Source organism: Pongo pygmaeus, chromosome X (genome assembly GCF_028885625.2).
Source record: "Pongo pygmaeus isolate AG05252 chromosome X, NHGRI_mPonPyg2-v2.0_pri, whole genome shotgun sequence".
Taxonomy (NCBI): domain Eukaryota; kingdom Metazoa; phylum Chordata; class Mammalia; order Primates; family Hominidae; genus Pongo; species Pongo pygmaeus.
The window spans coordinates 118,956,258-118,984,199 of NC_072396.2; the positions used below are offsets into that span (position 1 = coordinate 118,956,258).

General features: G+C 34.8%; 1 protein-coding gene and 1 pseudogene across 3 annotated transcripts in view; one reads left to right on the plus strand and one right to left on the minus strand.

The window, feature by feature from the left end:
• Positions 1-27,942, plus strand: part of HTR2C (5-hydroxytryptamine receptor 2C) — a 300,907-nt gene that overhangs the window by 170,853 nt on the left and 102,112 nt on the right. The window lies entirely within an intron of this gene.
• Positions 9,163-11,111, minus strand: LOC129025231 (heat shock cognate 71 kDa protein-like; annotated as a pseudogene).

A 27,942-nucleotide genomic window follows, 5' to 3' on the forward strand; every position in this document is an offset into this window, starting at 1 on the left:
TGATATGGCTCTAGAGACACAGAGTAACATAACTAAGGAAATAGTCTTTTGTATATTTAAGGGTAATTTCTCCAAGCCCTACCATAATACTAATAGTTAATAGTTATTGTATACTTATTAGTACTGTACATGGTCCTAGCTGATACACACTGTTTTAGAACTATAGCTTTACTCAAAATAATTTTATTTCAGTTCAGTTCAGACTCTATTAACACCTGCCTAAGACAGTTTGAAGGCCCAGATTTTAATGCCTTTGCTGTCATGCGATTAGAAATGGAATTAAGGAGAAATGGGAGGGGTCATGATATATCTTCAAAGACTTGAAGGATTTTCATACTCATACGCTTCCAAAGACAAAAGCAAGATAAATGGTAAAAGATACAGAAAGAATCAGCTTAGGGTTCAATAAAAGCTCTGTCTTTCAAAGAGAGGACACCACCAGCCATCACTAGTGGTTATGCAAGGAATTTGTGCCTGGAATAAGAGCTTGAACTAGATTTTTTTCGAGGTGGTCTTTTATGTCTTAAGATTCTATAATTAAGATACCTAGTTATGCCACTTTGAACAAGTTACTCAAAATCTGAAAGTATCATTGTGAAGGTAGAAGTTTAGTGCTTTTGTCAATGATAGGGAGATGAAAATAAGAATTTCTATTTCATACAATAGTGTTAATTTCATATGTGCTTTTATGTTCCTATGATCTTTATAATCAGTTTAGTTAGTCCCAGCAAGAGATCATAGATGAAAATCCTAGTCATTAATTATACATTATTTTAATACTCAGAAGACATTTTATCCTTGTTGTCATCTAAGTGAACATAAAAGAAAATTTGCTTAGAATGAATGGACTATATATCCATAATCCTCACTCTTAAACATTATGCGATGAATAAGAATAGCCTACTTAGCTTTTATCTTAAAGGGTAGTAACTCTATCTTGAAAGGTATCTTTCATATGCTAAATAGAATATATGGATCTTAATTGTTCACATTTTTCTGTATGTGTACTCTTAACAGAGTGCTTGAACTGTGTAGTAAAAGGATCATTGGACTAATCATTAAAAGTTATTTCTTTCTTTTCCTCTTTAGTCAAATTTCCATATTCCTTGTGTGCTGAAGTTTGTTTTGTATTTCAAATAAAACCTATCAAAAATCTAAAATCTTTGCCATCTAGTTATTCTGCATTCAAAATGTAGTAAAGACAAGCTGCTTACTCAATGTTCACATAACATTAAGTCCCCAAAGTAAACTTAATGAATTGTTTTCCCATGACCCAATGCTATTGTTTCTTTTAAAGGAAGAGCATCAACAAGACAATCAAGTTTGGATGAGATTGATTTTCTAATGGAGTTCTTTTCACTGAGAAATATTTAGTAACACAGATATTGGAGATAGAATTTTTATTTTCATCCTGTTTATTTCTATTTTTATTCTGTAGTAACATGTTATGGGATATACAAGAGTTTTTATGGGAGCATGTACAATTGCAAATTAGCCAAGCCACTGAAGATTTTATATTGCTGTTTTTTATGTAATTGTAAGATCATGACAAATGTGGGGTTTTGCCCTATTTAGAATAAAGCAGAAAGAGTATTCTGAGTTCGTACTTAGAGTACACATGGGAGAATTAGAACAGACTGTCTTCTGCAGAGCAAGAGGTTTCCTTATTCTAGATCATATTCATTCTTGGAACCCAAAAGCTTGCACTGGCTAAGAAAAAACCTATTTTCTCCTCAAAATTCTGTAGAACGAAACTTTAAAGGGGAATTAATTTAGAGGCATTTGATATTCATTAAGCACTTATTCATTTTCTATTTTACTTTAACCCCATCTTATACCCCATATTTTACTTTAACCCCATCTTATACCCCATATTTTACTTTAACCCCATCTTAGCTTAATATCTCATTTATATTGGTAGGGAGGAAAAAGTTTCTGGATTTACTATTTTAAGAGCAAGTACAAAGGACAAAGCTGAATATGTTCTATTAAACTAATAGCTGAAGCTAACTTTTATGTATTTAATTTTATATGAAAATATATTCAAAATAGAAGGTATATAAAATATAGTATATAATGAAATATATATAAATCAAATATATATAAAATAAATAAATGAAATATATAATGAAAAGTAAATTCCCTGTTGTTTGAAGTGTTTCTTGTGATGGAAGAAAGTGAAGTGTCTAATTTTGAATTCCTCATAAACCTGATTACAAACTATGTGTATACATGAATTTCACCAGTGCGTGGCACATATAAACCGTTGTAATCAACCTCAGTGTTCTGTTGAAGGGCAATTGGAGTAAAAAATAAAGATGACAAATTATTTCCACTAAACATTATAGTATAATTTGTTTGGTTACTAATAAAAAGGAAATTGTTCAATAGAAAATTATATAAAAGCTAAACATTGAAAAGTTAATCATATACATATTTAAATTTGATAGTTTATAGCCTTTAGCATTAATTCTGACTAAGAAATACTCTTTTTTAACTAAGTCTTTTCCATCAAATGACTCTTAAGTAATGTTATATTAGTATTTTGATTTTGGTGAGTCACTGGTTATCTCTACAAACTAGATTCCCTTTTATAAATGACTTTTACTGTGCATCTATCTTGATAAGTATTTTAACCTACAATATCTCACTTAGCATCTACTTCACAGGTGTTTGTGAATAGTAAAAGCTGAATGTGAAACTATTTAGTAAATTTTAACTTACTATACAATTTTAAGGTTATTATTATTTTTAGTATTACATTAAACCAAACCCCTATTTACAAACAAAAAGATATTATGCATATAAAAATGTAAATTATGTATTTTCACATGTACCAAAACAAATGTTCTAGAAGTAGTATATTGGTTCAAATATAATATAATATAATATAACATAACATAAATATATATTTTCTCAGTTTAAATACAACAGAGTAAGGTAAGCTTCTTGTTATTTAAGTGGAATGCAAAAATTAAATGACCACTTCCCCAAACTTATTTCATTGAAAAATATTAAGGCAATTTTTGAAGACCAATGTTTCATAAATAAACTTTTTAGTGTGTATTACTATGACAAGTCACTCAATTGACTTTTACTGTGGGTTATTCACCTAAAAGTTTCATTTTCAGTGACTCATAATATTGTTTACACATAATTTGTAAGCTCTATTTAATTACTTATGTAAGTGACTAAACAAAAGATGGTAACTGCAGTGAATCTAAGACTACTTAATTCTGATGTAAACTATTCTAACAATGTAATTAAGAGCTGTCCAATTTATACTTTGAAGTAAACAAAAGATCTTACAAGAGATTGCAAGTGCCATCCTATGACACTTCTAGCCTTACCTCATGTTCCCTTGCAGTTTTTTTCAAACATGTGTTAAAACTATTTGAAAAAAAAGCAGTTAATTTAACACTACACAAAGGTGATAGTTAATAGGAAAAATAAAACTGTAAATAAAAAAGTAGTGAAACAGCAAAGTTAAACCTAGACTCACCTTACTTTCTTACCTATTGCTATTATTTATTCAATGACTACTACAGCAAAGCTGTGGCCTTGAGGAAATTATTTTATGCTATGAATACAATAACAATAACAAAAATAAGGCTAATGATACATATAGGTACAGTATATTGGGTTCCAGCTAGATGCCAAGCAGTTAAGCATAACAAAATTAAGTAACATAGTTATTATTATTCATTAAATTCCTTTTTGGATTTTTTTCACTATGTTTTTGTTTTATTTTATTTACTTAAAAATAGTATTAGTGTTTGCTCTGGGGCTTACAATAAACATCTTTTAATTTTTATTCCTTTTTAAAATTGAGATATAAATCTTATACCATAAAATTCACCCTTTAAAGTGTACAGTTCAGTGATTTTTAGCATATTCACAATGTTAGGCAACCATCAACTTTATTTAATTACAGTAGAATTTCATTATCCCATTTTCAGTCATTCCATGTATAATATGCATCTTAATTTGAAACAATCTTGTTAAGATTAACATTAAACTTTGCTCCAATATACTTCCATTTCTTCCCCCTTCTTTGTGATATCATTGTCATGAAAATTACATTTTTATACATTATAATGCATCAAAATAGTTTTGTGATTTTTTTTCATTGAGTTGTCTTTTAAACCATTTGGAAAGAGAAAAGAGTTTTCATTCATGTGGATTCAAGTTACCATCTACCTTTTCATTTCAGTTGAAAGATTCCCTTTGGTAGATACAGGTTAGGCATGCTGACTACAACTTCTATCTATTTTTTTATTTGAAAACGTCTTTCTCTTTCATTTTTTTTAAGAAATAGTTTTACTGGAAATAGAATTCTTGGTAGACAATATTTTTCTATCAGCCCTTCAAATACGTCATCCCAATGCTTTCTGGCTCTCACAGCTTCTGATGAAGTCAACTGTTAATCTTATTTGGGTCCCTTTGTATATGTTGAGTCATTTATCTCTTGCTTCTTCCAGAATTTGCTCTCTGTCATTGCCTTTCAACTATTTGACTATGAAGTATCTGGGTGTGTATCCCTGAGTTTATCCTAATTGGTGTTCATTGAGCTTTTTGATGTGTAAATTAGTGTTTTCTATCAAATTTGGGAAAATTTCAGCCATTGTTTTTTCAAATATCTTTTCTGTATCTTTCTAACCCATCCTTCTGGACTCCCATTATGCATAATTTGATGGTGTCTCACAGGCCTTTGAGGCTCTGTTCATTTTCCTTTATTCTCTCTGTTCTTAAGATGGGATAATCTCTTTTGACTTATCTTCAAGTTTATCTTCAAGTTTATTGTTTCTTTCTTCTGCCTTCTGAAATGTGTTATTAAGCCTATCTAATGAATTTACCATTTCAGTTATTGTACTTTTCAACTTCAGAATTTTTGTTCTTTTAGATATTAAATTAATTTGTATATCTTTACTGATTTTCTTTATTTATTGAGCATTATCATCATAGTTTTCTTTAATTCTTTAAAGATAGTCTTCTTTAGTTCTTTAAACATATTTATATAGCTGATTACTCCTTGTCTGATAAGTCCAACATCTAGGCCCCCTCTGTACACTTTCTATTGACTTCTTTAATTCCTGCCTATATGCCATACTTTCCTGTTTCTTTTCTCTTTTCTTTCTTTCTTTCTTTTTTTTTCTTTTTTGAGGTAGAGTCTCACTCTGTTGCCCAGGCTGGAGTGCAGTGGCATGACCTCAGCTCACTGCAACCTCCGCCTTCCAGGTTCAAGTGATTGTCATGCCTCAGCCTACCGAGCAGCTGAGATTACAAGTGCCTGCCACAACATCCGGCTATTGTTTGTATTTTTAATAGAGACGAGGTTTCACCATGTTGGTCAGGCTGGTCTCGAACTCCTGACCTCAAGTGATCCACCCATCTTGGGCCTCCCAAAGTGCTGGGATTACAGGCGTGAACCACCGTGCCTGGCATACTTCCCTATTTATTTGCATGTCTTACAATTTCTTGTTGAAACTCGGACATTTTAAATAATATATTGTAGTGACTTTGAAATCAGATCTACTCCAACCTCTAGTGTTTATTGTTGTTTATGAGATTTTGTCCTCATTGCTGCTTGCTTCAGTTACTTTCCTAGAATACTTCTATAGATTCTGTATTCCTTGCAATATGTGACTGCTATTTTCTCTGGTAGCATTTTTCTTTGATATTTGTTTTTATTTTTAATCCTTACTTCTTAAGAGTTTGTAGTCAGCTAATGATTGTTCAGAATATTCTATTAAATGCTATGAGCCAGTTTTTGTTTTACCCTGTTCCAAGGAGATTTTTGTGGGAGGTCACACCTTCAAATTTCAGAGAATTTACAAGTCAATATTAGCTTTTACTTCCTGCTTGAGTCCAGCATCAAAGGTAGCTAGAGATGAGTTGTTGGTGTCCTCTCCGAGTTTTCTTGGGCATGTGTACAGACATACACATTTGTGCAGCCTTTTAGATCTCCTGAAATATGTTGGAGCATTTTAGAATCCCTTATGTTGGTCCTTTTGCCATTACCGATGTATTCCTTTTACATTTTTAGCCAGCTTCTTGTTTGTTACAACTGAGTTCACAGGCTTAGGCAACTGCAATGTTATTAAATCCAGCTCATGTTATTGTTTTCAAAACTCTGGAGATAAGGCTTTTTTTGAAGAACTGAACTCAGAGTCAGGACAAATAGCCCAATTACCTGGGAATAATCTGTTTCAAAGGAATTATTGTAAATATTGTCGAAATATTGAAAGCGTTCTAAGGATGGGGCTTTACATGAAGCTCCAAAACAAATCAGTCCCCACTCAAGTGGCTGCTTACTGTGCTCTGTTACTGTGGTGAGAGGGGAATGAAAGTAGCCCCAAGTGAAAACAACATAGATCCCACTGTTCTAACTGAAGTTCAGTAGACTGTTTTTAAATGAATATCTTTTAAGCCAAATCTATACCTTTGGTTAATTTCTAGGATTCTAAAACAGTTGATTTTTGTAGTTTTGCAAGTATTTTTATAGCTTTTGTGAGAGAAAGAATTCACCAAGGTTGCCATTCTGGAAGTTCTGTTCTCATAAGTACTTCTTTATACACCTTGAATTATAATGACATTTTAAACATAACAGCATAAAATGATTTTACTGCATAAAGTTAAAATGATTATTTCATATCATCTACTACCTAATCTGTATTCACTTTTAATAAATGGCTCAAATTAGGATATAAATGAGTTGCTTTATTTAAATTAGGTTTCAAACAAGGTTCACATTTTGCATTTGTTTTTTATGAAACTAGATTTTTGTGTATGTGTGGTGGCAGGGCGGGGTGTGGTGGTGGGAGCCTTGATTCTGACCTTTAGGAGAGGAAACATTTTTCAGAGAGAGACAAAAAGTCAAAGAAGTACTTTAATTGTTGGGGAGACTTGTACATGTTTATGGGATCAAGGGAAATCACTATAGTTTCTGGCTTAAGAAGCAGCCCTACTCATGTCTTGTCCAACAAAGGCTAGTAATTCCAGGTTAGCCTAGGGCCCAAGAGATGAAGCAAAAGCTGAAACTGGGAAAAGAATAAATTTAGAAAGGGACAAGGTCAATGAGGAGAATTGGTAGGGATATAAAATTATTAAGCAAATCATCAATAATGTAACTTGGATTTACTTTGGGATGCCAGACTCTTGGCGGATTACTCTTTCTTGTGAACTATTTCACCATTCTGCATTTTTACATTTTCCTTCAGTTGGTTAAAACTAAGGGATGGTAGAGTACTGAAGGCCTAGCTTCAGTTTCCAGCTTTTCCAGTAACTGTGTGATCTAGGTTCAGCCACGTGGCTTCTTTGAGCCTCCTTTGATTTGTGAAATGAGAGGACTGGGTTAGATGTCTCCAAACTTGATTTTGTCTCCAAAGTATGATTATTCTAAGACCTTTCTTAAGCAGGTATACGCAATAAGTAAAAACTGTTTTTAGTAACTGAGCTTAACATTTTTGCTTTCCTCACCCTGAAAATCAGGTACACAAGAACTTCTTTCCCCCTCTCCCATTATAACTTGTTTTATGGAAAGAATCTTAAATCAGAATTAAAAACTGGTAAACACAGTATTAGTAAGATAGAAATATTACCCTTTCTTCCCACTCAAATCTCAAAATAAAGCATTATTACTACAACAAGGTATACTTCATTTTTGTAGTAAGAACCAGTTTCATAAGTGAAACTATATGAAAAAATAACTCTATGGGAGTTAAAGCAAAATAACGTATTGTGATTGGGAATAGCCAAATACATTTTATGCGTCAGTTTTCCAAAAGTTAAATTTTAAAGTAATCTTGGTTAAATTAGAATACAGACTCTTAAATAATCTAAAAACAGACAATTTTTCAGATACTATGGAATCATACCTTTTATCAAGAATAACAGTTATGTTTGTCAGTGCACTTTGGGATATTGAGCAGATATTTTGGAGATCACTTATGCTGAACAATATGATGCCTTTATTCCAAAAATTACAATTGCATATTTTTTGTATTACATATTTTAGTCAGCAAATAAAACAACTGCAACCACAGAATCTATTCAGGAACTAGAATTAAACAAGTTCCTTTAGAAACTGATTAAATAAACCACATAATTTCCAAAATGCCTTTCACTTTGTGCACTTAGCTTTGGTTTCTAAACCCCTTCTGAAACAGATATCTAAACGAAATTAAAACCTTTATTTTACACAGAGGCTTCCCATCCCATCCCACCCTGTGTCCAAACTCCATCATCTTTAACACTTTAAGCAGTTATTATGAACCCAGAAGCCACTAGGATAGAAATGTTCTAACAATGATCAAAGAAAACAAAAATCATTGTTAAACTATTATAAACTGTGGGTCAAACCACAATCAATATAAAGACACTTATTGAGTATCTGCTCTTTGTCAGCACTGAACGAAACACAGTGGGATGTCATAATATATTAGTCCCAATCCCTGCTTATGAGGGAGTTTATAATATAATTATGTGTATGCATATGTGTGTTTGTGTGTGTTGGTGGGAGGCAGAAATTTATATTAAAAATAATGAACAACATGAGGTTATGTGCTAACGATGGAATGCATTGAATAAATAATAGGTGGTTAAGAAGTTCAGAGGAGGTACATGTCTCCCTAGTCAATTGGTAAGAATAGGGCTCACAATGGTACAATTTAAATTACTATAATAAAGTAAATGGGATATTTTCCCAGCTCCCAAATTACCACATAGATGATTGTTTTCATACTTATTATATACAGTCATAACGCCAACCCAACTTTGAAGGGAAATAGAGAAACCCAATTTTATTGTAGTTATACTTTCAGGATTGAATTTTGCTACTAATAATTTATAAAAAATGCAAGTGCTTATATCTCTGTAACTTTTAGAGATATATTCTTAACACAGTGTTAAACTGTATATTTTTGTGCCAATTTTAAATAGTTTTATTTAAGACATTGCATTTTCCATTTACAATACAGTGCTTATAAAAGTGCAATGTTATTTCCCTCCCCTGTGCACATGTTGCATATTCAAGTATTGAGAATTCCTAGTAACTTACTATAGCAGCTGAACTTTTAAAAACTGCCATAGAATTTGCTACAAATTTAGGTCCTTCAATGTTTTAAATGTGTGGAACAATGCTACATCTATATTTATGTTGGCTTAATCAACCTCTTCAGTGATGGGCCTTGAGGAAGCACCACTAGAGGGAGGAGCTCCACCACCAGGGAATCCCCCAAGCATTCCTCCAGGCATGCCTCCTGCACTCTGGTACCGCTTGCTAATGATGGGATTGCAGACTTTCTCCAGCTCTTTCTGCTGATGTTCAAATTCTTCCTTCTTAGCAGCCTGATTCTTATCCAGCCGTTTGATAACTTCATTAAACTTGTCCAGAATCTTCTGTTTGTCCTCATCATTAATCTTACCTTGAAGCTTCTCATCTTTGACAGTTGCTTTCATATGGAATGCATAGGACTCAAGTGAATTCTTGGATGACACTTTGTCCCTCTGCCTCTTATCTTCAGCTTTGTACTTCTCAGCTTACTGGACCATACGTTCAATGTTCTCCTTGCTCAAACGGCGCTTGTCATTAGTGGTAGTAATCGTGTTCTCTTTTCCTACACTCTTGTCCATAGCAGAGACATTGAGGATGCCATTGGCATCAATGTCAAAAGTGACTTCAATCTGAGGAACACCATGGGGTGCAGAAGGTATGCCTGAGAGTTCAAACTTGTCAAGCAGGTTGTCATCCTTGGTCATAGCACACTCACCTTCATAAACCTGAATCAGCACACCAGGCTGGTTGTCAGAATAGATAGGCTGTCAGAAGGTCTCTGTCTGCTTGGTAGGAATGGTAGTGCTATGTTTGATGAGGACAGGAGGACAGTCATGACTCCACCAGCAAGTTCAATACCAAAGGAAAGAGGATTGACATCCAAGAGCAGCAAATCTTGAACATTTTCAGATTTGTCTCCAGATAGGATGGCTGCCTGGACAGCTGCACCATAAGCAACAGCTTCATCAAGGTTGATGCTCTTATTCAGTTCTTTTCTATTGAAGACGTCTTGGAGAAGCTTCTGAATCTTGGGGATAGGAGTATAACCACCAATAAAGACAATATCATGAATCTGTGACTTGTCTAGTTTGGCATCTCGAATGGCTTTTTCTACAGGGCCAAGGGTGCCATGGAACAGGTCAGCATTCACTTCTTCAAATCGGGCACAGGCAATGGATGTACAGAAATCAATTCATTGTTAGAGAGAATCGATCTCAATACTGGCCTGGGTCCTGGAAGAGAGAGTATGCTTAGTGTGTTCACAAACAGTACGGAGGCGTCTTACAGTTCTCTTCTTCTCATTGATGTCTTTCTTATACTTGTGCTTGAACTCAGCAATAAAATGGCTGACAATTCGGTTGTCAAAGTCTTCTCCACCCAAGTGGGTGTCTCCAGATTTAACCTCAAAGATTCCATCCTCAATAATGAGGATTGACACATCAAAAGTGCCACCTCTCAGGTCAAAGATAAACACATTTCTTTCAGCTCCAACCTTTTTGTCTAAGCCATAAGCAATATCAGCAGCACTTGGCTCATTGATAATTCTAAGTACATTGAGATCAGCAATAGTTCCAGCATCTTTGGTAGCCTGATGCTGAGAGTCATTAAAGTAAGCTGGCACTGTGACCACAGCATTGGTAACAGTCTTCCCAAGGCAGGCTTCTGCAATTTCCTTCATCTTTGTCAGCACCATAGAGGACACCTCCTCTGGATAGAAGCTTTTGGTCTCTCCCTTGTATTCTACTTGGACCTTGGGCCTGTCAGCATCATTCACCATCATGAAGGGCCAATGCTTCATATCAGACTAGACAACAGCATCATCAAATCTGCATCCAATCAGATGTTTGGCATCAAAAACTGTGTTGGTGGGGTTCATTGCAGCTTGATTCTTTGCGGCATCACCGATCAGTCATTCAGTGTTCATAAAGGTGACATAGCTTGGAGTGGTTCAGTTTCCCTGATCATTGGCAATTATCTCTACTTTTCCATGCTGGAAAACACCCACACAAGAGTATGCGGTGTCAAGATCAATACCAACTGCAGGTCCCTTCGACATGGTTGCTGGCGTGTAGGGCCGGCTCTGACTACAAAGAAAGACACAGAAACCTCCAGAACTGCAGGCACATTCAATGAGCTATGTTTACTTCTTGAAAGGGAAAATAGATGTAGTTTAAAATTTCATAGCAAATACTATGGAACAAAAAAATGATGTCAAAAACATTATGATTAAAAACTCACTGATATGCTGACAAACATATTACCTCAACTATCATCTGCTGAATTAAAACATAGCACCAAAGTGTAAGTAAAATGACAATGAATAAAATGACCAATAAATACACTAATGCCCTTACAAGGGCTCCCTGTAGTACTTAGTAATGACAATTAAGAAGTACGGTGATTAGGTACTAAAAAGTTGATCTATTTCCATACTTTTTCTGAAGATTTTCCTGATTGCCCTTTTCTGCATTTATATTTCATCTACTTCTAGTCCAGTTAGTTTTATGCTTATGTTCTAAGACATGCTTTACTCTGAACAGTTCATAAGGTCTAAGAGGAAAATGACCTTTGAAGGCACTTTCTGGGATAATGTGTCAACATTTCAGGCCACCAAATATTATTGAATGCCCATTCTGTGTTAAGCATTGCACTTGGCATTATGGAATACAGAGACGTGTACCAGGGCCCTAGCCTCCAAGAAAATGCTTCACTTTTAGAAGTATATTTAAATAATTTAAAAGGGTTATATAGTGTAGAATTTTCTAACTTGGTGTGACTAGATAAAATATCTAATTTTCAACATCAGCTTTGAATAACTTGTGGAGAGTTTTCTATTGGTATTTATTTGTTCATTTATTGAGACAGAGTTTTACTCTGTCACCCAGGCTGGAGTGCAGTGGCACAATCTTGGCTCACTGCAACCTCCGCCTCCTGGGTTCAAGCAATTCCCCTGTCGCAGCCTCCCGAGTAGCTGGGATTACAGGCGCGCACCACCACGCCAGGCTAATTTTTGTATTTTTAGTAGAGACAAGGTTTCTCCGTGTTGGCCAGGCTGGTGTCAAACTCCTGACCTCAGGTGATCCACCCGCCTCGGCCTCCCAAAGTGCTGGGATTACAGGGTGGAAAGGTTTTTAAATTAGTACTGTCCAAATTCAGTGACTCTGACTAATGGTAGCTAATGGAAAGCTGAAATGTTCAGTTCCAACGATAATCCTGAGGCAGATAGTGGTTTTGTTACATTCCTTAAGAGACAGAATGAATTCCTGTAGAAATGCATAATGCCTATATTTACATAACAGAAAATGTTTGGCAGAAAATAAAGTGCTGCTCCTACTTGTCGGTAGTGCTGTCATTGTACGAGTTAGTTCTTTCTTTTTCTGAAGATATTTTTTAATAATGAAAGTAGAATGTATTGGAGGTGCCATGTCAGTTCATCTGTCAATAAACATAAAATACCATTAACTCAATGGTATTTTCGGAGGTGTTGTAGTGAAGTAGAACTTGAGTTTTGGTATCACATGAACATAGGTTTAAATCCCTACAATCTCACCTTTTTAAAGGACCTCTTATTTCTAAATAAACATTTTCTCACCCACATTAGCAGGGAAATAGCATGGTATTGAGGGTTAGAGGTTAAGCTCATAAAGTATCTGGATCTTAGTACGTGTGATATTTTAATTATTAACAAAATTATTCTTAGGAATTGATTTTATTAGAACATTATTTTAGAAGTGATCAGGCAAATTATATTTAAGTTCACATGGTAGAAACTTCTGAGAATCTGTCCTAGTTGAGTGGTAATATAGTAGGATGAGATAAAGCAATGAGGAAAAAAAGGGGAAAATCAGTGTTTTCCAAGAAAACAGGTAAAAACTACAATATAGCATAAGTCAGCTTACAAATGGAAGTGCCTTCCAGACCACAGTATGGTATTGAATTAGTGTTTTTGTATGCTACATATATGTCTTAGTGAAGACAGAAATGATCATACACAATTCATTTCCCATTTTTCATTTAAAAAAAAGTTTATGTCCGCCATTATATTATAGAAGCAGAGCTATCTAGATAAAGCCTCATCTGTAAGAGATAATGTCTGACCTTCAGGACACAGATGGAGGGCTGTGCTATTGGGCCAGGAAAATTTGCTATTCCAAGTCAGCAATAGAAAACATTAAGTTCTTGGCTAGTAGTCCAGTTCCCATCTTAATTCTCTTTACTATCTTTTTGAACTTTTCATAAACAGAAGAAATGGAGAATAAATATATATAGGGCCAAGTGATTACACAGAATTAAAAGTTCAATATATAAATCTTATGTTCTTAATTATAGACGACTAGCCTCCCCAGGATTCCATTTTAGAAGATATTTGGCAAAACATCAAATTGCCACTTGGTGCAGCATCATTTTTTAGTTGTCTTTAATTGTCTAGACCTGAATTTAGCTCAGTACAGTAGGTATCAGGACAGTGGAAGCACAGGCAGTTAGAAGTATGTCATCCTGGGGGGAGGCTGCAGTTGATATCTTAAATATTTGACATATTCATAATATTTTTTAATATATCTCTGAACAACCTTGTAAAGTGAATAAAATAGGCAATTTTCTCAAATTTTAGACAGGAAAACTAAATTTCGAAGTTACAGATAGTATGTGGCAGAACAGATACTAAAAGAAGCCTTCTTTCCCTCTTACCTACAACCATTAGAACCACAGAATATGTTTTCTCTTGTGTCTTTCAGAGTGTACCTGTTAACAGTACTGATGTTTTGCATATAGGTTGGTGCAAAAGTCATTGCAGTTTTTGCAATTACTTTTAATGGCAAAAGCTGCATCTCCAATGCGGCTTTTTATTCTAAGTAAAAATCCTTCCAACTCAAGCAGGGTAACTCTTTCACATGGACATTAGGGTCTTGAGCACATTCACACTCACATTGCCAGTACTCTGGAAGGCCACAGGGATATTTTCATAGTCAGGCACTAGCAGCTATCTCAAATAACAAGCCTATACTTGGATTACAACATCTCTTCAGCTCAGATTCTTGTTATCTTTTGTTGCATGTCAACTTATTTGTAGGAGGATTGGAGACATTGGGTACAAGAAGATACTTTGTAAGTTTATGAATGAATTCTGCTTTATGTAAGATGATAGACTAGGTTTTTGGAGGTAACACTATCAAACAAGTATATTGGATGTATATGTATATGTGTGTGTGTGCATATGTGTATATGTGTGTATATACTGTCAGCCTTTTGCATCTGGAAATTCAACCAACCATAGATCAAAATATTTTAAAAACAACAAAAGTAACCAAACAATGATAAAAAATAATACAAATAAAAACAATACAGTATAACAAGTAATCACATAAGATTTACATTGTATTAGGTATTATAAGTAATCTAGAGGTGATTTAAAGTATACAAGAGGATATGCATCAGTTATATGCAAATATTATGTTATTTTATGTAAGGGACTAAAGCATTTGCAGATTTTGGTATCTGAGGATGTCCTGGAACCATTCCTTCATGAATACCGGGAAACAACTGTGTGTATGTGTATACACTCACACACATATGAATGTATGCATGTATGAAAGTATCAAAGAGCTGACATGAGAGTAAGGAATTAGAGAGTAAAATCTATATGAAGGATGGAACCCAGATGTGGGCAGCTCAGGACTGAGCAGCTATTGTCTTGTGGAAATTTGCTAAACAAGGGAATTTTTAAGTATGCAGACAAGGATTCAAATAGAAGGTTATCCTCCTTTAAGCTGACACCCTAAAGAACTATACCATAAGTATAAAGATAAAACAGAGGTAAACATGAACCACAACCTCACCCTTAGGGTCTGCAAGAAAAGGTGACTTCGAATTGAAGGGAGGAGTAAACCTGTCCCTGATCATTTTAAACCACAAGCCAGAACTCACAGTGATTTGTCATCCAGATTCACATCAACTGGGTTGTCCAGAAAGTTCAAGCTATAAATTTTGTTGATAATAATTTTGGAATGTATGCCCCTAAAGGTCTGAAAGAAGCAAATGCAAATATTCCCTGAAAAGCAACCCCATTCTAAAAATAATTTTCCAAAGAGAATAAGTAGCTCCTTGTGAAACAGCAACAATTACGCACACAGAAGTTCAAGGTACCACTGGTAAGAGGCAGAAAAACAACAAATATAATAAATATACCTGAAAAACTTCAGACATTGTATCATCAGACATTATTACTATCAATAAGAAAAAAACTATAAGATGAAAAATTTCTACAGGGAACAACATCTATAAAAATGGGCTGGATTATCTGAAAAAGAACAAAGTGGATCTTCTAAAAATTAAAAGCAGAACCACCACTGACAACAAAAGTAAGAGTAAATTAAGAGCAGTTTAAGCAAAGCTGAAGAGAGAAGAAGTAAACAGAAAATTATCAGAAGAAAGTGTCAAAAATGCAAAAGAGAGGGAGATGTTGAAAACATAAGAGAGGTTAAGAAATATGTAACATAGGCTGGGTTCAGTGGCTCATGCTTGTATTCTCAGCACGTTGGAAGGCTGAGGTGGGAGGATCACTTGAGGCTACGATTTTGTGACAAGCCCAGGTAACATAACAAGACCCTGACTCTACAAAAAAATTAAAAAATAAAAAAATTAGCCTGGTGTGGTGGTGTGTGCCTGTAGTCCTACCAACTTGAGAGGCTGAAGTGGGAGGATCCCTTCAGCCCAGGAGTTCAAGGTTACAGTGAGCTCTGATTGCATTGCTACACTCTAGCCTGGATGACAGAGCAAGACCCCATCTCTCTCTCTCTGTCTCTCTTTTTTTCTTTTTTGAGACAAAATCTCACTCTTTCACCCACTTTGGAGTGCAGTGGCGTGATCACAGCCCACTGCAGCCTTGATGTGCTCAGCTCAAGTAATCCTCCTGCCCCAGCCTCCTGAGTAGCTGGGACTATGAGTGTACACCATCACACTCAGTTAATTTTTAAATTTTTTGTAGAGACAGTATCTCACTATGTCGCCCAGGCTGGTCTTAAACTCCTGAGCTCAAGTGATCCTCCTGCCTCAGCCTCTGAAAGTGCTGAGATTACAAGGGTGAGCCACCACATCCCAGTCAACCCCGTTTAAAAAAAAAAAAAAGTAACATACAGTGAGAAGTAACCAAATGTCTAATTGGGATTGAATAGGAACAGAGAAAGAGATTGGGTTAGAGACAGTATTTGGAAACAATATAGTTAGAATTTTCTGGAGATAATCAAAGACATCAAAGACTTAAGAAGACCAATGATTACCCAAGCAAAACAGATAAAAATAAATCTACACCTAGATACGTCACAGTGGAACTGCAGATAACCAAAGACAAAATTAAATCACAAAAGCAGTCTGAGAAAAATGCATATTACTCAAAGGGAACTATTAAACTAATAGCTGACTTCTCCAAAAAAAAAAAAAAAATCAAAGCCAAAATAATATATTCAATATGTTAAGTGAAAATAACTGCCAAGTTAAAATTCTGTATTCAGTAAAGTTATCATACAAGCATGGGTGTAAAATAAATACAGATGAAAACGGAGGAAATTTCTAACCAGTAATTCCTGTTTTAGGAATTTGAAAAGGAAGTATTTCAGTAAAAAGGGAAGTGAATCTAGATAGAAGGTCTGAGGAGCAAAAAAGAATGAAGAGCCAAGTAAATGATGAATGTGTGACTAATTCTAATGAAATATTGACTTATAAAACAAAATGAATAATATTTTGGGTGGGCATGGTGGCTTATGTCTGAAATCTCAACACTTTGGGAGGACAAGGTGGGAGGAATGCCTTAGCCCAAGAGTTTGAGACCAGCCTGGGCAACATAGGAAGACCCTGTCTCCACAAAAAAATTAAAAGATTAGCTGGGCATGGTGATGCACACCTGTGGTCCCAACTACTTGGGAAGCTGATGTGGGAGGATTGCTTGAGCCCACAAGATCAAGGCTGTAGTGAGCTGTAATTGCACCAACGCACTCCAGCCTGGGTGACAGAGTGAGACCCTGTCTAAAAAAAAAAAGGTGTCAAAATAGTGTCTTAAGTGAGTACATTTTTTAAGAAGATAAAATACAAGGCAAGAATAACATAATTCAAAGTTGAATTTAAATGTTCTAAATTCATTGTATTGTCCAAGAGGAAAGATACTTATTAACTTCAGACTTTATGAAACACACACACACACACACATATTTATAAAATAACCAGTAAAAGAAAAGGAAAAATGTGTACAACTTTGAAAGAGAGGCAGACAGAAAAACTGAAATGTTAAAAAATGATTAACATAAAAAGGGCAAGAAAGGAAAGGAAACAAAAAATTAGCAGAATAAGTAGACTGCATTAAATAAAAGAGTAACTATAAACCCAACGATATCAGTATTTACATTAAATGTTAAATGGTCTAAAATTTCAGGAAAAAATTCTCAGACTGGGTTAAAATAACAAAATAAAATAAACATAATAACAAGACAAAATGAAATAAGACAAAATAAAAATTAAATCTAAATCTACACCATCTGTTATAAATACATTTAAAGCATAGGATACAGAAATTTTGACATTAAAAAGACAGCAAAATACACCATATAATTAGTAACTGAAAGAAAGATGGTATAGCTACTGAAATAGATAAAATAGCTAAGAGAGTAAAAGAACATTACTGGAGACATAGCTGTTAACTTCATAGTTATACAAAGTTCTATTCACCAGGAAGATACAGCAATTTGAAACGTGTATTTATGCAATAGCATGGTTACCAAATATATAAATTAAAAACTGACAGGAATATGAAAACAAATAGATAATTTCACTAATTGATAGAACAAGCTGGAAAAAAATCTAAGTTTATAAAATATTTGAAAAACATGACTGACAAAAGTGAAATGACTATATAATATTCTGCACCCAAATGTAGAATACAAATTATTTTCATGCTTACAGGGAACATTGACAAAAGTTGACTATTTACTAGGCCACTGAGAAAGTTTCAATAAAATTAATGAAATTTAATTCATACAAACACTGTTCTCTGACCATAAACATATAAGCTAAAAATCATGTATAAAATGACAACTAGAAAATTAGCAAGTATTTGGAAATTACTAAACATTTTGAAATAATCCATGAATCAAAAATCATATTGAAAATTAGAAAAATTTTAAAAACTGAACTATAACAAAATACTAGATATCAAAACTTGCCAGATGAATCTAAAGCAGTATTTAAAACAAAATTATCGGCTTAAATGCATACATTATCAAGAATAAGGCTGAAAATGAATGAGCAAAGCATACCCTCAAAAATTAGGAATTGCAGACCAAATTACACCTAAGGAAAATAGAATGGAGACAATGATAAAGACATGAGCAGAAATTAATTAAATAAAAACAAAACGGTATAAAATCAAACCAAACATTGGTTCTCTGAAAAAAAAAAAAGACATTAAAACCACTGACTAGATTGATTAATAGAGAGAGAGAAAAAAAAAAGAAAGAGAAGGCACAAACAGTGAATATCAGGAATTGAAACAAAAGGATATCACTGAAAATGCTACATAAATTCACATAACAAAAGGATATTATAAATAATTTTATGCCCAAAATTGAAAAGTTAGAAACATGTACAAATATCTAGAAAAATATAACTTGCCAATACTGGCAGTCGTAGCTTGTGAGGTCTTTCCAAGGAAATTACCACACACTTCGTGGCTTAAAACAACAGAAATGTATTCTCTCACAGTCTGGAGGCCAAAAGTCCAAAATTTAGGTTGGTTCTTTCTGGAGTGTCTAAAGGAAAAATCATCCTAGCTGGTGGTAGTTGCTGGCAATCCTTGACGGTCCTTGGCTTGCAGATGCATTACTTCAATCTCCGCCTCAATCTTCACATGGCCGCCTTCTTGTACATCTCCTGCTTGCTTAAGTTGCCTTCTTTTTTTTTCTTTTTTTCTCGCTCTGTCACCCAGGCTGGAGTGCAGTGGCGTGATCTCAGCTCACTGCAAGCTCCGCCTCCCGGGTTCACGCCATTCTCCTGCCTCAGCCTCCCGAGTAGCTGGGACTACAGGCGCCTGCCACCACGCCTGGCTAATTTTTTGTATTTTTAGTAGACACGGGGTTTCACCGCGTTAGCCAAGATGATCTCGATCTCCTGAACTCGTGATCCGCCCGCCTCGGCCTCCCAAAGTGCTGGGATTACAGGCGTGAGCCACCGCGCCCGGCCGCCTTCTTCTTATAAGGAGACTAGTCATATTGGATTTTGAGCCCAACATAATCCAATATGACTTATCTTAAGTAATTATATCTGCAAAGACCATATTTACCAATAAGGTCACATTTTGAGGTTCTAGATGGACATGAATTTGGAGGGACACTATTCAACTCAGAACACTGACTTAATGGGTCACAGAAAATGTTAATGCTTTTATAATCATTAAAAGAACCAAATTTCTTTCCACTATGACAATTCCAGAAGTAGATGGCTTTATGTGGCTGGAGAGTTCCACAAAACATTAAGGAAACAAAAATGTCCAATCTTATATAAAGCATTACAAAGAAATGAAAGCAAAATGTCACTCCCAATTTTATGAATATAGAATGACCTTGATATTAGTGAGAAAAAAATACAAGAGTAGCTCAGTTATCAACATACATTCAAAAAATCCTTAAAAAATTAGAAAATTGGTCTCAAAAAAATTAGAAAATTGAAGGAAGTGACTTATGAAAAGAAAAATACATTATTATCACATTAAGTTTATCTTAGGAATACAAAGTTGGTTTAACATTAGAAAATCAATTAGTATATTTACAGCTTTAACAGATTAGATTTGCAGATTGATATGGAGAGAATGGGCTTTTCCAAAAGTGGCTCTGGAAACACAGGGTATCAATATGGAAAAAAAATCAGGCCACTCCCTCATACTATACTCCAAATAAATTAGAGTTGCATTATAAACCTAAATATAAAGTACAAAACTATGAGGATTTGAGAAAATGATATAGGAGAATATTTACATGATCTTGCAGTAAATGAAGGATTTCAGAAAGCAGCAATTTAAAAAAGCAATAAATCTGACTACATTAAAATACAGAACTTTGGTTCATCAGGAAACACCCTGCAGTGAATTTTTATGGAAATTATACTTCAATAAAAGATGGGGAAAATCCAGAAACTGTATGACACCTGGCAGGGTCAAAAAATAAGCCACAGAGGTGGCAAACATATTTGTAATACAAGTACCCAGAATAAGAGTAGTAACCAGAGCATATAAAAAACATTGATGAATTAATAAGAAAATAGCAAACAATGCAATTTGAGAAAAGGACAAAAGATTTCAAGAGGCACTTCACAAAAGAAATGCAAATGGACAATAAATATTTGTAAAGATGCTCAAACTTAGTAATCAGGGAAATTAAAATCGCAATTAAATGCCAGTTAATAGTCACCAGACTGGCAAAAATTAAAAGTGTGACAATACTTATGTTGGCAGGCATATGGAGCCATAGGAACTCTTATATACTTCTTGTGGAAATGTAAATTGATACAAACTATATTAAAAAGTAATTTAGCATTATATAGCAGTAGAAAAGTGTGAACCCTATGATCCAGAAATTCCATTCTTAGGTGTGTAGCCTACAGAAAGGGTTACACCTGAGCACCGAGATCCATATAAAAGAATTATTTGTAGCAGTATTGCTAGTAATTATCCCAAAGTGAAACAACTACTACATTGTAAAAGCAGCAGCAAAAAAATACTGAAATTTATGCCTTTAGTAATACAATCAAGTATTGTGCAGGTGAAGAAGCTGAGGCGCAAAGAAATGCAAATGTTTACCCCAAATCACAACAATTAAGTGGCAGAGGTAGCCACTTAATTGTGGCTCCAAGCAATCTAACACTAAACCTTTAGCTATTATATTATACTCTGCTGCCTCTCATGAATTTGTTATGGGTGGAAAGGAATAAAATTAGGTTGAGGTATATGAAATTGATATTTTTGCAGGTTAGGGAGTTGAATATTAGCAATTTGATATGACTCAGACTAATAGTTTAAAAGTTCTGAGCCCAGTTGGCCTGGAATCACGTGGTCCAGTTTAACAGCCTACTTCTCCCTAGGGGTCTTGGTTTCTAAGTTGTGTTTTATCAGTTTAAAAAAAAGGTGGGATTTTTGTTTTTTTGTTTTTGTTTTTGGGCGTTCTTTGTTTTGTTTTATTTCGTTTTTTGCTTTTTTCCCCTAAAAGCCATCATTGCTAAGTATTCTGGTTGATTCTCCTGGTTTTCATTTTATTAAGTGGCTATGGCACAAAACACAGGCAACTGAAGTGAAAGCAATTATAATTTTCTATGTCTGCCAAGAAATATAGTCTTTGGCATGCATTTGTACTAGTCACCCACTTTTGGGCAACAGAGAGTCTTTCCAAATTCAAAGACCCAGACGAATCTTTTTCTGGACCGCATTATATCCTGAATAAGAGGGAGCCATCTGTCCTTGGGCCTGGTTCCCCAGGGGACTATATACAACACAAATCCACCGATAAAATTGAAAGAGCCTTCCAAGATGTTATAGAAGCCAATTGTTGTAGTACACATTGCATCAGTTTGCATGCAATAACACATTGCATCAATTTGCATGCAGAAAAATATCTACCAGAACTGTATTTTAAGGTTTTAAGAAGGCAGTAGAACACAGAGGAGTATGAAAAGCAGGTCACGAAAAATTGGGTTCCAGAAAATATTTATGATTTCACAAGTCAGAAATCTGTTGTGTATGGAAAAAATGAACTGAAACTTTACAAATGCTTGAGAGACCTCATCTTGAATACAGGAGATTGAATTAAATAGCTTAGAAAAGGAAAAATATAAAATGGCCATTTAGTTTTGCCCTAAATGGTTCTAATGGTTGAAAGCCAGGGTTTTCTTTTCATGCAGAAATAAAGACATCAAAGCTAAATTAGAAATCCTCAAAATAGGCCGGGCGCGGTGGTTCACGCCTGTAATCCCAGCACTGTGGGAGGCCGAGGCGGGCGGATCACGAGGTCAGGAGATCGAGACCATCCTGGCTAACACGATGAAACCCCATCTCTACTAAAAATACAAAAAATTAGCCAGGCGTGGTGGCAGGCGCCTGTAGTCCCAGCTACTCAGGAGGCTGAGGCAAGAGAATGGCGTTAACCTGGGAGGCAGAGCTTGCAGTGAGCCGAGATTGTGCCACTGCACTCCAGCCTGGGCAACAGAGCGAGACTCTGTCTCAAAAAAAAAAAAAAAAAAAAAAAAAGAAATCCTCAAAATATTCCCTGGAATAATGGGGAAATTAATTTTTCGATACATTTTGAGTTCAGATAAGGGTTTGAAGAATGAGAAAATCCTGTTAAAGTTCAGGGATAAGTCCTGTTGTTGTTTTTTTTTTACCCAATAGTATTAATTAAACTAAGAGAAAACTAAGTAATTTCCTGTTCCTACCCTTGCATTTCCTCTCTTCTATCTCTGGACCAACTACAGATTTAGACTAACCATATACAGTTTGGATTCTAATAACATTTTTACCCTTCATGAGTTCATGAGTATGGATTCTTTTTTATTTTTATTTTTATTTTTATTTTTTTTGAGATGGAGTTTCATCCTTGTTGCCCAGGCTGGAGTGCAATGGCACCTTCTCAGCTCACTGCAACCTCTGCTTCCCGGGTTCAAGCAATTCTCCTGCCTCAGCCTCCCAAGTAGCTGGGATTAGAGGTGTCCATCAGCTGCCCAGCTAAATTTTTTGTATTTTTAGTAGAGATGGGGTTTCACTATGTTGGCCAGGCTGGTCTCGAACTCCTGACCTCAAGTGATCCACCCGACTCAGCCTCCCAAAGTGATGGGATTACAGGGGTGAGCCACCGCACCTGGCCCCATGAGTATGGATTCTAATAACATTTTTACTCTTAATGAATATAATCTTCCCAATTCAGATGAAATGAGGTATAGATACAAGAAAAGTCAGGGACATTTTTTTCAGACAGTATCTTGCTCTGTTGTCCAAGATGGAGTGCTATGGCATAATCACGGCTCACTGCAGCCTCAATTTCCCAGGGTTCAAGTGATCCTCCCACCTCAGAATCCCGGGTAGCTGGGACTACAGGCATATGCCACCATGCCCAGCTAATTTTTGTATTTTTTGTAGAGATGGGATTTCACCTTGTTGCTCAGGCTGGTCTCAAACTCACGGGGTCAAGCAATCTGCCTGTGTCAGCCTCCCAAAGTGTTGGGATTACAGGCATGAGGCACCATGCCCAGTGGGATATTTTTGGAAAATATTGTCAATATATCTCATATTCAAGTTTTCATCTTCCTACTTTAACTTATGTTTGGCATGAAATGACTTTATTAATGTCAGTCTTTTCAAAGTAAACTGAAAGAACTATTTGAAAAATTACAGTTCTCAAGAAAGCTGAGACCTCCTCCTTAGTGACATTACCTCAAGAAGGAAATTATTTGCTTCACACTTTTGGCGCAGGGATAATTCTATAGGAAAGAATTTGCAACAGTTTAATTACCCTTTTGTGATAATTTAAAAAGAAGACTACTTGAGATTTTAGCTGTGCCACAGAATGCCAAATATTTTAGTGTAGGTCTTGTTTTGTTACTATGTAAGAGATTTAAGATTAATGTTTTATCATACTTTACACTTACAAGGAACGGAATATCCTCGTGCTTCTCACTGACTGCAGGCATACACCCTATAAAATGTTGAGGCAGATATTCCCAGGGCTTCAATTTCTCATTGGAATTTAAAGCTTTCAAAAGTGTCATTAATTCTTTCTCAGTTGATTCCTGCAGTGAGGCTGATCTGTTCCAGGCCTTTCTCAGAAAGAAAATAATTAACTAATTAACAATAATTAGAAGTGATCTTAATTGTTAAGATTTAAAAAAATGCTAACGACCTCTGAAAATAAAAAAAAAAAGGGCTTTGAGCTTAGAACATAGAGACCATAGAGGTCATAAAAGGAAATATTGCTAGCATACCCACAACTAAGGTCAATATTGATAAGAAGGATAAGAAGTTTGTGTCTTACCCAAGGACTCTCATAAACTCATGATTCCTCATCTTTAAAATGGGGATGATCATAGTATGTGCCTCACTTGATATGAGGACTAAGGCACCTTAGGTATGGGATATAAGGAATCGTGTATGAGGACAAAGCACCTGTGACAGTGCCTGGCACATAGTAAGCAACATGTAACTATTGCCTGCTATTATTGTAAAATAATATGTTTAGCATTCTAAGAATTTTGTTTTATTTCCTATCAAGTTTTTATATTTATGTGCAGGTACAAGTCTCTTTTGAACAATATGCTGAGTTAGGTTTGCACTTCTAAACGTTTATATTTTGGTTACATTTTGCATAAAATAAATTGTTTATTCTGAGATAGACTATAAGTGATTGAGTAGTCTGTGAGAGATATTATTGCATTGTTTTTGTTATTCAGTCATATTAGAACCTAAAAATATCTGTATAGTACATGGAGTTAGATGTCTGTCCCCTTTTTACATATCTCTAGGGACAAGATCCCATCCCACTCTTCTTTTTCAGGATAATCAAAAATCTTATGGTATTCAAGAAGTTCCACAATAGTTTAAATGTGAATATTCAGTTCTATGTCCTTCCAAATCCTTACTCCTACTTATTTTATTGCATTTATAATGAGTTTTAAATGCAATTTCTTCTCTATTATATGCATATGTTTGAAGGAAATAAAGTTTAAAAATGCCATTACAGTGAAATGTTTTACAAAATCAAAAAGATTCCTAATCCCAGCCAATTAACCACTTAGGTTAGGTAATATTGAAGTTGACCCACCTCATTACAGCAAAAATAATTTTCTACTTTATGGGAATTCATTGTAATAGGATGTTTGATAGATAAATAGATAGACTTTCATTCTATTTGTAAAAAGTCATTTTAGAAGTTTAAAAATAAGCACTTAAACCAATGTACATGTCTATTAGAGGCATAGGGTGGAAAATGAATACCCCTTTTCTTTCTCTCATTTAGAAAATAGCACTGCTTAACTTCCAACAATATATTAAATAGATTATGATGCTTGTTTCATCTGCACTTAATGAATTACATGAAGATTTAATCACAAAAAAGAGTATTTTGCCCATTTCTTCTTATTCACAAGTTTTATTATGGAAACAATATAACTATTCTTTATGCTCAAGATTATTTAGTTCATCACCGGAACATTTGGAATTTTTAAAATAAGCAAATGAGAGGTTGCAATGAGCTGAAATCACATCACTGCATTCCAGCCTGGGTGGCCAGGGGAGACCCTGTCTCCAAAAAAAAAAAAAAAAAAAGCAAACAAAATGTTTCATATATTTTTCTAGCAGTATCAAAGATGAGAAATTGCCAATATCCTTTTAGATTCTGAATAAATATGGCTTTCTGACCATGCCAATTAATAGCGCCATGAGCACATCAACCAAACCCATAAATGGGCTTACATAATACATAATAATAATTCAATCATATTATAGAATTGATCATAAGATTTGCAGAAAAATTAAATGGACCAGCACATTTATCATGTTCTGGTACATTAATCTGAATGTGCTTATGAATATTCAGATACAAACATATAAATGAGTATAGGAATGCATACTTACATAAAACATGTACACCAGCACATCAGAATTGACAGAGCAGTCTATGCAAATTTTCTTAGCCCGTCTTTAATCCACAGGAAATGAAACTATTATTACTTTAAGAAGAGATAATCCATTGCATTGGTATGAGGGAGAGGGAGGGTATGGGATAGAAGAAAGAAGTGAATTCTTCCTCTCTTCTCAGAAAACACTGGAAAATTTCCTCCCACTCCCAAGTTTATAACTATTTAATTCAAAACTATAAGTAGGAAAATGGAATAGCTTGAGCCAAATTTTCTTCAATATTTGCCAGAGATCAGAAGTTCATTCATTCATTCATTCATTCATTCATTCAGATACTCAGTATTTATACTAGGTGCTGGGTTTACAGTGATAAACAAAAAGCATAGTACTTACCATAAAGGAAATTGAAATCTTGTAGAGAACCACAGACAATAAACACACAGACACACACACACCCACACACACAAAAAGAACTATTATCTAATGTTTTAATTAAATAATTATAAAATGGCTAAGGAATTTGGTAAATTTGAGTTTACTAGTCCATATTTCCCATACCTAAACTTGATGCGTGATCTTTAGATGGCCATTTTCATTCATTGTAGTCACAATTCTTAGAACGTGACCATGTGCATCAGAATTTCTTGATGTTTGGATCAGCATTCAAAACTCACTGTTCCGTGTGATCTTTCTTTTAGAAAGACAAATTCTACTACTAAGCCCCAAGGTCTATCCATTATTGTCCAGACATATAATACTTTTCTATTTTTGGTTTTATTTTTATTTTTATTTTTTTATTTTACTTTAAGTTCTGGATACATGTGCAGAACGTGCAAGTTTGTTACATAGGTAAATGTGTGTCATGGTAGTTTGCTGCACCTATCAATCCGTCACCTAGGTATTAAGCACCACATGCATCAGCTATTTGTCCTGATGTTCTCCCTCCCCTCACCCACACCAACAGGCCCTAGTGTGTGTTGTTCCCTTCACTGTGGCCATGTGTTCTCATTGTTCAGCTCCCACTTATGAGTGAAAACATGAAGTGTTTGGTTTTCTGTTCCTGTGTTAGTTTGCTGAGGATGATGACTTCCAGCTTCATCCATGTCCCTGCAAAGGGCATGATCTCATTCCTTTTTATGGCTGCATAGTATTCCATGGTATATATGTACCACATTTTCTTTATCCAGTCAATCATTAATGGACATTTTTGTTGATCTCATGTCTTTGGTATTGTGAATAGTGCTGCAATAAACATACGTGTGCATGTATTTTTATAATAGAATGATTTATATTCCCTTGGGTATACCTAGTAGTGGAATTGCTGGGTCAAATGGTATTTCTGATTCTAGATCCTTGAGGAATTGCCAGACTATCTTCCACAATGGTTGAACTAATTCCATTCCCACCAACAGTGTAAAAGCATTGCTATTTCTCCACAACCTCACCAGCATCTATTGTTTCTTAACTTTTTAATAATCACTATTCTGACTGGAGTGAGATGGTATCTCATTGCAGTTTTGATTTGCATTTCTCTAATGATCAGTGATGTTGGGCTTTTATTCATATGTTTGTTGTCTGCATAAATATCTTCTTTTGAGAAGTGTCTGTTCATATCCTTTGCCCCATTTTTGATGGGGTTGTTTTTTACTTGTTAATTTAAGTTCCTTTTAAATGCTAGATATTAGACATATGTCAGATGGGTAGATTGCAGAAATTTTCTCCCATTCTGTAGGTGGCATGTTCACTCTGATGATAGGATTTGTGTGTGCGTGCTGTGCAGGAGCTCTTTAGTTTAATTAGATCCCATTTTTCAATTTTTGCTTTTGTTGCAGTTGCTTTTGGTGAATTCATCATAAAATTTTTGCCCATACCTACAGACATATAATACTTTTCTAAAGATCATCTTGTTATTGTTTTCATCATGATCCCATACATTAATATATTTATCTCAGCCAGTCTAGAAGACAGAGTGAGATTTTGCACCATCTTTAAAAAACATTATTTAAGAGTGAGGCTCCTTGGAGGACATTGACGTGTTATTGATCTAATCTCTATACTTCCAGTTATTTGAAGCTATGCATCACTGTCTTCTTTTTGTTTCTTGGACATAGGACAATTAACTTTTCATAGGAAATGTTCCTAGATAAATTAATAGTCTTCAAATAGTTTTCAAATCAAATAGTCTTCAAAGAATAATCTTTTCATTACATTTATTAGCTGTATTATCCTATTC